We start from the raw sequence: 14,384 nt of genomic DNA, 5'->3' as shown, positions 1-14,384 counted from the left end.
ATAGAATGGAATATTATTGTGCTTTGAGAGGTTTGGATAAATGATAGGAATGTGGTAGTAATATTTTAGAATGCAAAAAGTAGGCTTAAATGCATCAATATAAATGTAATAGGATTGTAAGACAGCCATATTCATAACATTTAGATACGAACATATAAACTGTCAACAGAAAATATACCATTTGATGTAACATAATAGCAATTTAAAAATTTTTAGGTAGTGAAGCTTTATATAAACTAAGTAGTTGCAGCTTAATGTTGACTTGAAGCAGACTTGAGGACTGGGTATGAGTTAAAATTAACATAATTACCAGGTGATTAATAAAGTAACTAGAATGATTGCTATTAAGTCAGTGACCTGAATCTTAATTTCTAGCCTTATAATAACTGGTTAGAACTAAAGGTTACTTAAGAATAAAAAATAAATATTTACATAACAAGATCTGCTGAGATTTGAACATATGATTTTGATAGGATTTAGACTAATATGATTAGTTGATGTCTCTTAGGTCATTCAAGTAGTCCAGGGAAGCAGCACTGTGTTCTTTTTTCACCCCCAACTACACATCAGAGAGATGACATTTGAAGGTGAAATAAAACAACTTTATAAATTAGGGCTTTTGGGAAATGGGGCAGAGTCTTCTAGGCAACCCTGATTAGAAAACATTATTTTACCTCTAAATCCATGGTGGCCCATGAAATACTTTATTCCACAGCTAAATCTTGGTTTTCATACACAAAGGCATTTGATTTTTCTTCTTCCAAGAAAACTAATAGAGGCTTGACTCTATAAAGTTCTGCATTGCACATATTTTTCTGTAAGTTCTTATGAACATGTTCAACAATAATAATGTCAGTTTAATGCCTCCGTTAGGGAAAATTGAGGATGATGTGCTCTGTAGATCAAAGATTCAACTTAGTAATTTCCATTAGAGAAGACAACAACTTTTTCTACTCAGCATATAAATTTTATTATTCCAAAGAGTAGTCAAACTGGCTTAAAGTAAGTGAAGCCAAATGCCAGACAATAAAGAAGATAGTATTGTACACATAAAATAGTAAAGTATTGTACAAAATACAAATAAAATATAAGATGAGAATTGGTGTCCAGGAACAGACAGAAAAATGTTCCATACATTTGGGAATTAAAAGCTTCTTAATACTTATCTTTAATGCTTCAGTTTGTCCTGGGGAAGGCAACCAGAAATATTTCACAGGATGAAGAAGCATTTGAATTAGTCTTTGAGTGAAGTCTAGGGTTTCCACTATTAGAAATGAGGAAGGAGAAAATAAAAATCAGAATGGAATACAGAGAGTTACAGATAAAAGGTGCTTAAGGCCAGGAGGACCTTCCATATCATACTCACACTTCTCTAAATTTAATAAGGATGCAGGAGTTAGTGACAGTGTAGTACAAGTGATTTATATGTCAAAATTCAAGTAAAGAAAACATATTTGAGCAACAGCTTCAAAAACCCATGAGCAGTAGATAGAAGATAGTGCAGAGTTGTTTAAGTGGAACCTGGTTAAGAGTTGTGCTAGGGCGGTGGAAGAGGAAATGAAGAAAAGACAGATTTAGAAATGAAGAGGGGACAGAATTCATAGGATTTGGCTACCTAATGAATGTCGGCACAAAAAAGGGACTTGGATCTAAAGAAGGGAAAAAAAGATGACTCTGAATTTTGAGTCCATTTGCCCAGGCACTAAGTTAGAGAGCAAGGTGGATTGGGGTATAGGGTGATGAGCTCCCTGTGGTTTGTAAATATTGGTTCTTATTTGTGCATACTAAAATATACCTATAAATAAGTATAGTATAAAGAATATCTAATTACAAAACACTATAGCATTGAAAGTATTAATATTATAGTTATTTTTATTTAGTTATTTGTATTATTTTGCTTTATTTTGGTTACAGACTCTCATTATACACAATAAATAATGTATAACATTTGGAATAGACATATTAACAATCTCCACTCCTCTTCCTGCATGCCATCCCTAGGAGTAAAATGAAAATTAACTAAGAAGTGCTGATATAACAGCTCACCTAAGTAAATAGATAATGTAACATTCTCTAGAATACATTTGATAAGTAAGCAAAGCTAGATATATTGGTTTTAAGATTCTAGTAGATTAATATCTGGTACATGGAAAGCATACAGTAATTGTTTAGCTCTGATCTGACCTATAAGACAAAATATGGTTTTGCAGATAATCAAATCTTTTAATTTATATAAAATTTGCTTTCTGAAATATTTGAATCAACTTCCTATTCAATCCATATAAATATATGTGTTAAAAATATTTCATTTTACTAGTATAGCATGGCTTCAATTAATAACCAACAGTAATTTCATATAGCAAACGATGTTTATCTTTTATAATAACTAGGCTGTTTTTACAGAGCAACAATTTTGTTGATTTAGGTGTTCTGTCAATATTCAGTTATGTAACTACTTCTAGAGTTAATGTTCTTATTCTGTACATATATGTAATATGAAAAAGGGAACTAATTTCACAATGATATTACATTTTTTGTTCTCTATTATTTGAAATGATAAAATTATTGAATCTTATACAGAAGTAAACTAGGAAATTATCTATACCATCCACCGCAAATACTCAAATTCAAACTGATAACCCTTACCTTTTAGTTACTGAATTATATATAATAAAGTGTTGAAACAGTAAAATCATTGTGATTACTCCAAAGAAACATTGGAAGACAAATCTAAAAGACATTCTTAGATCTTATTATATTTGGTATCTGAGATACAAAGTGGAAAACCATATCAATGCAAATACATTTTTTATATATTGGGTAATGTGTGTTAAACTAGTATTAAGTGTAAAATAAAAAGTTATAATTAAAAAAATCTGAAAGATGTAGATCTGCTTTCCTCAGTGACAATGAGAAAACATGAATCCTACCATGTAAATGACTAACTATGTAAAAGTGTAATGTAACTATAAATTATGTCTATTATTTGACAAGCTAATAAGTTCTAAGATATAATTATAAACAGTATAATGGAAAGATGGAAAAGCAAAAGACTGATTGTAAGTGTGGCTTTATTTAAAAAGCATTTTTAGTAAGCTAAGATTAAGATCTATATATATTTATATATGAAAGGCATTTTTAATGTTAAGATATATATACATATATATATATATTTATTTATATATGAAAGGTATTGTTTGTGTAGGAGCCGGGAGAGTTCAGAAATGTTTTGGGAACTGACCTCATATAGAAAGCCAATTCCAAAACTGAGAAATAACTTGGCATTAAATCAGACCTACTGAATAGGAATCCCCAGTGTTGAGTAAAAGGGATCCATAGTGGCTAAATGGGTTGGTAGACTTGAAATAACAACTAGGAACATTTGTTTTTTAATTTCACCAGTAAACTAGAAAATATTTGGGTGAGAAATTTTTAATATGAAAGTTTTCTTTCATAAAGACAACTCTAATTTAATTGTGTACAATTTTGGAGACATGAATGGGATACAATTGACCAGTTGTAAGACTATTATAATTGCATATTTGTTGACAGTGAATAGCTGACCTGAATAAGGAACTGACAAATATTTTGATGTTAAAGTAAAAGAGCATAATACCCAGTTAGCTTAGGAGGAAGACAAAAGTTTTAAATATGACTGACACATAAATATTAATTCCATTCTGTTGGGAAAAGCAGTCTTATGAGTATTGTCTTTTGGCCCTTGCTTTGCCATATAAGAGTGGGTCTTGAGCCTGGAACTCATCCTTACCAAGAGATGAAGAACCTAGAGAGCCAGGGTCAGGCTTATTGCCTTGTGTGGGAATATTTTTTCCTTTTCCAGGGGTGATGAGTGTTCTTTTTCTCTGCTTAGAGCATGTGTATCATATAGCACCTGGCCAACTCCACTGCTCCCTTCTTCTACTACTGCCTGGGAAGGTGCATTTGGCAAACTGCCCTACTGTTGGTATCCAGGAGAGACTTTCTGGCCATGGAAGATTGACACTCATGACTGAAGATGATCTTGCTCTGTCTCTTCTCCATGTAAGTAAAATGTTGCTCCATCCAGAGCTGGACTGCTCTGTGTGGTTTCTTTGGCAATACCAATACAATGGGCAGAGGTGTTTTCTTTCCTGTGGTTAATAACCAGTGCAAAGTACTTTAAGTCATTGCTGTTGATTATTGGCACATGGTACTCTGCTTGACACATTCTGTTACAACAGCTGTGGAAAGAAATTATGTTTCAAGTTTTTAGTGATATAATGAGACTTGATCTAAACATGCTTGTTGCAGAATCTCTGCCCAAATATGGATGAAAGTTTATGACTTGGTTTTCAAAGAGAGTTATTAAAGCTCAAAGAGAGGCCAGGGCTAAGGACAAGGAGTGTAGAACGGCTTAGCTAAAAGATACAGAAGGGGGAAGGGGTCCGTAAAACAAAAATGATAACTTCATAAATAAAATTAAATGCTTTTAAGATTATTTTTTTAGCTTACACATCTGTCTCATAAGAAATATTCCCATTAAATGTTCAAAGGATGGAAGTAGGTAATAAATAATTTAAAAATGAACAATTTAAATTAACATACAAAATAAATGTTATGCAGGAAGTAAATGGAAGAAAAATAGTAACTATAGTTAGAATTATCAGTGTAGTATCTTTTTTAGAGCAGATATATTAGCTGAATTATGTAGGTTGTGAAGTTTGTGGGGAACAGTTTTTCCATCTAAAAAAATAACAGGTGCAGGTGCCTAAAAATGAGAAAGGGCTGACTGTGTCTGAAGACGAGAATGTAGCCTTCCTATAATCAGCAATGGAAGAACATGATTATACTCAGAATAAAATAAAGGAAATTACCAGCAGCCAAAAAGAGATGAAGCTAAGAAACTGACTATTAAGCAGAGCTTAAAATTAATGGTTCTTTAGACATCCAACATTTAATGACCTGTCACTGTTGTCTTCAGATAATTGAGTTATCAGGCTTTAGAATATAAAATAATACTTATTCTCAAAATCATGTGACATACAACTGTAGATGTCCAGTGGAGAGTCAATTAAGTTAATTTGGATATTAAGGAAAGGGTGTATGTGTGTGAGTGTGTGTGTGTATCCAGATGTTTGTTCAAGTTCTGGATTTACACTTTGCCTCATTATCACTCAAAGGGAAAATAAAGATAGAGCAAGGAACAGAACAGAACTTAGAGCTACTCCAAAATTACAGAAGCTGTAAGAAAAGAAGACAAATAATAGAGCAAATTAAGAGCCAATTGAGAAATAAGTTAAATTAGAATAGTATGGTGTCATGGAAGCCAAGACAACAGTATTTTAGGAAAGGAACTTTTAAGTATCTTACCAAAAATTCCATTCTCATTCAGAATTTGAAATTATCTATTTTATATGAGGATAACAAGATTGATGAGATAATCAGGAGATTAGAGAGTAGAAGATAAAACTATAGACATTTTTTGTCCATATTTTCTATAAAAAGAAATAAACAAAAAGTAGGTAGTGGCTGCAGTGGTTGAATTGGACCAGAAGCAGTTGTTTTTAAAGATGGGGTGTGAGGGGGGTTGTATATATGGCTATGAATTGTATACTAATTTAGATGAGTTGTTTAAAATAGGATATAGCCGTAATATTTAAGAAATTAAACTTTGTGAAGACATGGGACCAGATCGTCAGAGCATAAAGAGAACAGACTATTCTTGGATAAAGGCAAGAGGTATTTATGTCACCAAGCCAAACTTGGGGTCCACTTGCCCAAGCACAGTAAATACAGTCTACTGACACCTGATGGTAGTAAAGGAAAATGCACTGTTTATAGTAGGGCACCACCACAAAGCTGGTACTCAAAGGCCCAAACTCTCCAAGGCTCTCAAAGAAAGTTTTTAAAGATACGTTGAGGGAGAGGATTTGTCGGGTGTTTGATCAGCTTGTGGATATTCTTCTGATTGCTTATTGATGAGGAAATTGGGAGTTACCATCATCAACCTTCTAGTTCTACATGGTCTGGTGTATACATGCATGTGGTCAGCATGCAGTTAAATTCTTCCACTTGATGGCGTTTTAGTATCTACCCAACAGCTCAAAGGACATGGCTTGGAATATTATCTATAGTCCTTGAGAAGCAACTAAAGGTCTCTGACTTTGTTTAATGGCTAAACTATTATTATTTTGCCTTGCTTGACCAATTTCCTTTCTTTCTGCATTTTGTCACTTTTCTGATTAAATTTACCCTTTGGAACTCAGAGAGGGCCTAGGAGGTTAAGGTTTTTCTGCAGATAAGAGACAGGCAGAGGACTTGGGGCTGGCAGTGGGTGAGGGGGAGTGGTTCTGTCCTGAGAGAGCCCCATTGTGTCCTGCTCAGTTGCATTTATCCATTTAGAGAATTGAAAGAAAAGAAAAAACACATGCAAAAATCCGTAAGTTAAAAATTGTAAATTGAAAGTAAATTAAAAATTTTACATTGGAAATTAAGCTCAGTTTCCTCTATTATCTACTATACTTTTCAAACATTTCTAAGCTGAAGAGTGGTCTCATATGGGCAATATTAAGATTGGTGTGGAGCTATACTATAGTATATTCTCATATGATGCCCTAATATGCAATCGAAGGAATATTGAATTGTTGGGAAGCTTTAAATGCACATATGAGGCTTGAGATAATAATTTTTTGGTAAAGTAAATTAATCTTGGATGATTTTTCTCCAGTAATGTTGAGCTAATTCGGTGAGCTATTTATTTAGTTTTGCTTTGTTATGTTTGACTGTAGTTATCTTTTCTGGTAAAATATAATATTGTTCCCCCCCTCAGGTATATATGATAGAAATAAGAACAAGGTGTATTTTTATGATTATATTATGCAATTACAGAATATTATTATTGCCAAATTATGTCATCTAATTTGGTTAAAAAAAAAAGAGGCTTGCTATAAAATAAAAAAATTAAAGGTAGTGGCATCAGTGAACTGGAAATTACAATATGGTTAAAATAATATTTTAGAGCAAGTGAGGAAGAAAGATAGGAAGTGGTAAGAAAGAAGTTTTTGTGACTTGGCTAAAGAACTTGATAGATGTATCTGTTGAATGAACCATCTAAGTGGTGGTAACATACACCATGATAAAAGACCTTGTAAGAAAATGTGATTAAATATATTACTCGAGGTGGTAAGGACCTCCATTAGTTAAGGAATATAATTGAAAAGTTAGTAACCACCTCACACCAGTCAGAATGGCCATCATTAATAAGTCCCCAAATAACAGATGCTGGAGGGGCTGTGGAGAAAAGGGAACCCTCTTCCACTGTTGATGGGAATGTAAGCTGGTACAATCACTATGGAGAACAGTATGGAGGTACCTTAGAAAACTATACATAGAACTACCATATGACCCAGCAATCCCACTCTTGGGCATATATCGGGACAAAAGTTTCCTTGAAAAAGACACATGCACCCACATGTTCATTGCAGCACTATACACAATAGCCAAGACATGAAAACAACCCAAATGTCCATTGACAGATGACTGGATTAGGAAGATGTGGTATATATACACAGTGGAATACTACTCAGCCATAAAAAAGAACAAAATCATGCTATTTGCATCAACATGGATGGAACTAGAGACTCTCATCCTGAGTGAAATAAGTCAGAAAAAGCAAGACAAATACCATATGATATCACTTATATCTGGAATCTAATATAAGGCACAAATGAACTTTCCCACAGAAAAGGAAATCATAGACTTGGAGAATAGACCTGTGGTTGTTGAGGGGCTGGGGGAGGGAGTGGGGTGGTTTGGGAGCTTGGGGTTTATAGATGCCGACTATTGCCTTTGGAATGCATTAGCAATGAAGTCCTGCTGTGTAGCACTGGGAACTATATCTAGTAACTTATGATGGAGCATGATAATGTGAGAAAAAAGAATGTATACATCTATGTGTAACTAGGTCACCCTGCTGTAGAGTAGAAAAAAAAATGTATTGGGGAAATAAATAAAAGTTAAAAAAAAAAAAAAAGAAAAGAAAAGAAAAGAAAGTCGGTAACCAAAAGCAGGGAGGAACAGTACCAGTTAGTATAGCCAAATTGTTTCCTTTCATGGAACACAGTCTTGAGGTCTACTGCAGCAAAGGAGAGTGAGATAGTCCCACTTCTTGGACCTCAGGTATGGGAAATGGGAAAGCTTGATATGTTAGAGGTGGTACTCTAACATGGATTAAAGTGTTAAATTGATTAAAAATAATGCAGAGATTGAAGAGACATTAGGGAAATAGTTTAAGACATGGGGAATCCTGTTCATAGAAACCGTACAGAGCTGAGAGGAAGGGGAGGATTAAATTGGAGTAGGAATTGTACCGTACTGTTAGCATGAAAATCTTAGTCATAAGAGGTGGTATGAGATGATTGGATTATTTGTTTTTAAGTGTTTAATGCAGTATTGTTAATTATAGGTGCAATATTATACACATCAGCAATCTCAAACTTATTTATCTTGCATAACTGAAACTTTAGCTTGAATATCATCACCTCATTTTCCCCTCCCCCGAACCTCTGGCATCCATCTTTCTACTCTCTGTTTCTATGAGTTTGACTATTTTAGATATTTCATAAAGTGAAGTCACACAGTTGTCATTTTGTGACTGGCTTATTTCACTTAGTAAAAAGTCTTCTATGTTAGTATGTGTTTTCATATATGCAAGATTTTCTTCTTTTTTAAGGCTGAATAATATTCAATTGTATTTATATTTATCATATTTTATTTGCTGTATGTTTAAAGTTTCCATATTTTGACTATTGTGAACAATGTTTAATGAATGTGGAATTACAAATTATTCTTTGAGATCCTGACTACAATTTTTTGCTACATATCCAGAAGTCTGATTGTTGGATCATATTTTTTATTTTTAGTTTTATTTTTAAAAATTTTTTAAGAAACCGTCATACTGTTTTCCATAAAAACTGCACCATTTTGCATTCCTACCAGTAGTTTACCAAAGTTCCAATTTTTCTACTTCCTTGCCAGCAGTTGGTATCTTTTGGGATTTTGTTTTGTTTCGTTTTGTGTTATGGCCACACCCATAGCATATGGAAGTTCCCAGGCCAGGGATTGAATCTGAGCATCAGCTGCAACCTATGCCACAGCTGCAGCACTGCCAGATCCTTTAACCCACTGCACTGGGCTGGCAATAGAACCTGTGCCCCACAGCAATCTGAGCCACTGCAGTCGGATTCTTAACCCACTTGGTCACAGAAGGAACTCTTAACTTTCAGTTTTGATAAGAGCCATCTTAACTGAAGTGTGAGCTAGGATGTCATTATGTTTTGATTCCCATTTCCCTGATGATTAATGATGTTGAGCATCCTTTTATATACCTGTTGACCATTTGCATGTCTTTTTAGGAGTAATGAGTTTTTGAGTCCTTTTCACATTTAAAAAATCGGGTTAGAATTCCTGTCATGGTGTAGTGGAAATGAATCTGACTAGGAACCATGAGGTTGTGGGTTTGATCCCTGCCTTCACTCAGTGGGTTAAGGATCTGGCATTGCTGTGAGCTGTGGTGTAGGTCGCAGACGCAGCTCAGATCCTGCATTGCTATAACTCTGATTGGACCCCTGGCCAAGGAACCTCTATATGCCGCAAATGCGGCCCTAAACAGGAAAAAAAAAGTGGGGGGAGTTATTTGTGTATTTACTATTGAAAGTGTTTTTTATGTATTTTGAATATTAGCCCCTTAACAGACACATGATGTGCAAGTATTTTCTCTCATTCTCTAAATTACTTTTTTCCATATAGTTTCCTTTGCTGTGTGGACACTTTTTGCTTTAAGGTAGTCCTACTTAACCTGTTTTTTGCTTATACTGCTTGTGTTTTGGTGTCATATTTGAGAGCATTAGATTTTTAAGGTGCCTGAAATAAACAAGATGTCATGTGTGATGGAAATAATATAGTTATTGTCTAAGAAAAAGCACTATAAGCCGTTCAAATTATGAAATTGGGAACATGGCCTGGGGTGAAGGGTTGTTTGGCACTGTTTGTGAGACAATGGTGAAAAGAGCATATGTGTCTGTGTGTGTGTTTGTCTATGTGTAATGTGTGTGTGATTTTCTGCATGTTTGGACAACTTATTGACCTTTCTGGCTCCTACTTGTAATGTGATAGAACCAGAAAACTTTAAAGATCAGCATTCTACAGTTTAATTTTCTAAATTAAACTTTAAAAGCAATATTATCTAACAGCCTGTCTCTTTCCTTATATAAACTGAGCAAGTCAAGATTACAAAAAATCCTATCTGAAAATTAATCATTAAGACCCATAATTGTGAAAAGGCTTAAATGTTAATGAATTTGATAAAATATTTATGAATCAGATTCAAAAGGCATACAGATTAAGATTAGAGGTCACACAAGCCAATTAACTAATTAAGAAATATTAATGTAGAATAAATTAAATAATATGCCAAATGTTTTTAAATATCAAAATGATCCAATAGAGGAACTATGTGATCTAGGTTATAAATATTAATTGTTATCTTTATATATCTTATGTAATAAAAAGTAGAAGGAAAATTGGTTAACCTTTTTAATAGTAACAATAGTCAGTTTGAAGTAAGGTCAGAGCTTTTTAAAAAGAAACCACAGCTAGGACATACTGAGGAAAGGAGAGATGTAGTCCTGAGTCAAATATATCCAGAAAATTAATTTAGAAATTAAGTTCATTGAGGTGGACATATGTCTTTCATTTCTATCATCTCTCTCTGTTTCTTTTTTAGAATATAAATTTGGGGCTTTTATTTATATAATCAGCATTGTTTTCTGAGAGGTTTATCCATGCTTGTACCACATTACCACATTGCAGAATGCTGGGCCTTCAAAAAAAAAAAAAAAAAAAAGGAAAGAAAGAAAAAGAAAAATGAAAAAAAAAAAAAAAACACACACACACACAAAAAAGAAGTCTTCGGAGTTCCCGTCGTGGTGCAGTGGTTAATGAATCTGACTAGGAACCATGAGATTGCAGGTTCGATCCCTGCCCTTGCTCAGTGGGTTAACGATCCAGCATTGCCGTGAGTTGTGGTGTAGGTCGCAGACGCGGCTCGGATCCCGCGTTGCTGTGGCTCTGGCGAAGGCTGGCAGCTACAGCTCTGATTGGACCCCTAGCCTGGGAACCTCCATATGCAGAGGGAGCGGCCCAAGAAATGGCAAAAAGACAAAAAAAAAAAAAAGAAGCCTTCAAATTTTAATCCCACCCCAAATATGTATAAAATTAAACTTGTGCTCCCATTGTGTTATTTTTTATGCCCCTTAAAAACTGTGTTAGATATTGGGGGCATATACATATACTTAACTAATAAATTAATAGTGAAAAATTTGAATTTGATTTAGAATATATGATTGCTTCCTACACTATTAATTTAGCAATAGCCTTTTCCTTCAGTAAGTCACAGGATTCTTACAAATTAAAGCTTTTCCAAATAAGGAAGTTCAAATAATTACTTCTCCAATTTTACTCCATAGGTTTGGATAATTCCTCAAGAAATTAACTTAAGATTTTTTATCTAGTAGTCTATAATACTTTATAGATAACTTATCATTGAGAAGTTTCAAAGATACTTGTTTAAATTTTCTATTTTTTCAGTTTTTGCACATTTATATGTTTTGTATGCAGATTCAGTTACACATTGCTCATTTATAGTTATTTGCCTTTTTTATTTTTTAGCATTAGCCAAGCATGCCTAGATGCAGATCAAATGCTTTCCAGATAATGATGATTATGTCAGTTGTCCAGCTGCATATACTTAAACTCCACTACCTCAGTAGACTCATTCAGCCACACAGAGCTGTATCAGATATAATTATAAAGAGTAAAAATATTTTAAAACCAACTAAAAAGTAGCTTACCCAATAAGGTCATTGTGTCAAATAACCGGTTGTATGGAAATGCAGCCAGTTCAAGGTGGGATAATTTAGAGGCATCTCTGGGACTCAGTCATCATTTAGCTGTGCAATCCTCAGCATGTTGATAGATTCTGTTTTCAATATTGCAGTATGTCTATTATGGACATAAACAGTAAAAATATGAAAATATCCAAGAGAGAGAAGAGAGATATTCCTAGTGTAACACTTTTCATTAGCAAGGAAATAACTAATTTTCTAGAAACTTCCCAAAGAGTTTATTTCTGTTCTCATTAACTGGAATTTGGTCATTTCAGCTAGAACAAACAAATAATGGCAAGGGAATATAATTATCACTGCTATCATGAACAAATTATTTTGCACCCTTGATGCTAGAAATGGTCTCATTCCCAGAACACATTGCCACCAATGATGAACTTTCAAACAGAATGGGAGCTATGCCATCAAGGAGAGAATGAAGAGATAGAACAGGAAAGCAACTGTATTGGATCATTAAAAAAATAACTTACATTTTTTTTTAAAAGGGCACTGTTTTTGTTTGTGTAATCTAACCCAGTTAATTTGCATTTTACAGTCCAGGAGACATTTTCCAATTACTGTACATGGAGGTTCAGTGTGATATCCGTTGTCCAATTTTTGATATCTTCATGCCTGTTGAGTTCTACATTGGAGTAAATGAATTATATAGCTTGAATCATTTTTACCAAACTTAAGAAAAGATAAGATAAAGGTAAAGGAAGAATGTCATCAACAATCACATTCACTTCCCAGCTGTACATGTTTGAAAAGTTCAAAAAGTGGAGGGTCTCCTGCGAAGGAGAGAGTCTTGTTGAAGTTACCTTACTACATAAAGCAGAAAGGGAATAGAAAAACCATTTTATTTTCATCATCATCAAGTACCATTAGTGGTAAGGCAGGTGAGAGAAGTTATTGGTGTTTAGAAGACGAGCAATGCATGGGAAATAATCTTTGTCTTAAACACTCATAGTAGAAATGTAGACAAGTTGATGTCAGTCAGATCTGTTACTTCCCTGTTGTAAAGAATCTGTGAGTGAGCAGATTGGTGAATGGTATCAAAAAAACATTAAGAGTATTGTGCTTTCCTGAGTAAGTGAAGTGATAGGTCTTTATGTGAACATGAGAACAAAGTAGTATGTTTTATCATTAGAAATAATCTTAGTTTTCAATTGCCATTGTCCACCAGCAACTTGAAATTAATTTCATTTTACTTCTAACGTATCCTCAATCTTGCCACTTGTTTTCCTTTCTCTTTGACTTATGATTACATTTTATAAGTGTTATTGAACTAGAGAGGGTACAGTTTTATACATTTTGACATATGCATAAAACTGTAAAATTGTCTCCACAATCAGGTAATACGTATGTCCATTATTCCCCAAAACTAGGATTTATGTTTGATTTTTTCAATTTTCTTGTCTCAACAGTCATTTGTTGACTACCCGAAATAAAGCTCCTAAATCCATTAATGTTAATTGCTTCTTCAAGCTTAATTGAGTCTAGACTGCAGAGGATACCAACCCAGTAAACAGCAGTCATTCATTCAATAAGTATGCATTAAAGAAAGGCAGGTAACTCTTATACAGAATTATCATGGACACTGAGTTAGAGAATGCTGAACTGTTGCTCCTGGGAAATGAGTATATTCATATATATATATATATGCATATCTCACATAGACTATAATCTTAAATCATAGAAATAACTCATCTTTATAGATGTCTATTTTCTTTATTTTAAAACAGAAAAATAAGGTTTAGAAACAAGTGACTTGCTTGAGACCATCCCAGTTACAGGTGACAGAGTTGTTTTTCAAACCATGTCCAGATGTCCTAGAGCCAAAACCATCTTGCACTAACTGTACTGCACTGCCCCAGAACATCTCCATTGTTTGGGTCTCTCTATATGAAAGCTGAAACTAATGCAGAGCTTAATCTCTTTGGATCTCAGCTGAGAATATGTGAATAAAGTGATTTAAATTTTTCATGCTTTGTCCATGGCTGCAAATAACTACTAGAATGCAATAAATATCTATTTCAGGGTCACAAATAAATATTATAGTGAGTAGACAAATAACCAAATATGGGATTTATAAATAATGAGGATAGATATGTTTATTGAGAGGTCTGTCGCATTGTCACTAAAAAAAAAAAAAAAGCTTTGTTTCCAAAGAAATGGCTTCAAGCCATGGCAACATCACCCTTTAGATACATTGGCTCTTTAGCCCTTTATCTCCAGATGATTACATAGACTCCCCGAGTGTACAATAGCTATCCATATTGAGCATGAATTTGTCACACCCCTTTACGTGTTGTGATTGACTTTACTGAGACCAGACCCATTGCTAGGTGTTGCCTCTAGCCTAGCTCCTGTCTCTACCCACTATCAAAACTACAGATTAAATTAGTGGATTATGCAAGATGATGATCTCAATGATAATGATAATGGTGGTAGTGATGATGA

The 14,384-nt window shown here is 34.0% G+C and overlaps 1 long non-coding RNA gene across 2 annotated transcripts in view; it reads left to right on the top strand.

Annotated features, from left to right (window-relative positions):
• Nucleotides 1-14,384, top strand: part of LOC146398656 (uncharacterized) — a 329,428-nt gene that overhangs the window by 113,334 nt on the left and 201,710 nt on the right. For both annotated transcript variants that reach the window (XR_014819683.1, XR_014819684.1), the window contains exon 2: nucleotides 3,872-4,041. This is a non-coding gene — a long non-coding RNA (uncharacterized LOC146398656). The remainder of the gene's footprint in view (nucleotides 1-3,871; nucleotides 4,042-14,384) is intronic.

Source organism: Sus scrofa, chromosome 11 (assembly GCF_054392235.1).
Source record: "Sus scrofa isolate SSC_HxYL_T2T_F1_AM1 chromosome 11, Sscrofa_HxYL_maternal_Yorkshire_Landrace_v2.0, whole genome shotgun sequence".
Taxonomy (NCBI): Eukaryota; Metazoa; Chordata; class Mammalia; order Artiodactyla; family Suidae; genus Sus; species Sus scrofa.
This window is presented reverse-complemented; position numbering and strand designations above follow the sequence as displayed.